Here is a 620-nt window from a genome sequence, read left to right on the forward strand (position 1 = left end):
TGTTACCGGTCACATACACATGGTTAGCGGATGTTAACGGTCACATACACATGGTTAGCGGATGTTAATGGTCACATACACATGGTTAGCGGATGTTAACGGTCACATACACATGGTTAGCGGATGTTAACGGTCACATGCACATGGTTAGCGGATGTTAACGGTCACATGCACATGGTTAGCGGATGTTAACGGTCACATACACATGGTTAGCGGATGTTAACGGTCACATACACATGGTTAGCGGATGTTAACGGTCACATGCACATGGTTAGCGGATGTTAACGGTCACATGCACATGGTTAGGGAATGTTAACGGTCACATACACATTGTTAGCGGATGTTAACGGTCACATACACATGGTTAGCGGATGTTAATGGTCACATACACATGGTTAGCGGATGTTAATGGTCACATACACATGGTTAGCGGATGTTAATGGTCACATACACATGGTTAGCGGATGTTAATGGTCACATACACATGGTTAGCGGATGTTAATGGTCACATACACACGGTTAGCGGATGTTATTGGTCACATACACAGTGTTAGCGGATGTTATTGGTCACATGGTTAGCAGATGATAATGATCACATACACATGGTTAGCAGATGTTAA

The sequence above is a fragment of the Salvelinus alpinus genome, chromosome 2 (assembly GCF_045679555.1).
Source record: "Salvelinus alpinus chromosome 2, SLU_Salpinus.1, whole genome shotgun sequence".
NCBI lineage: Eukaryota > Metazoa > Chordata > Actinopteri > Salmoniformes > Salmonidae > Salvelinus > Salvelinus alpinus.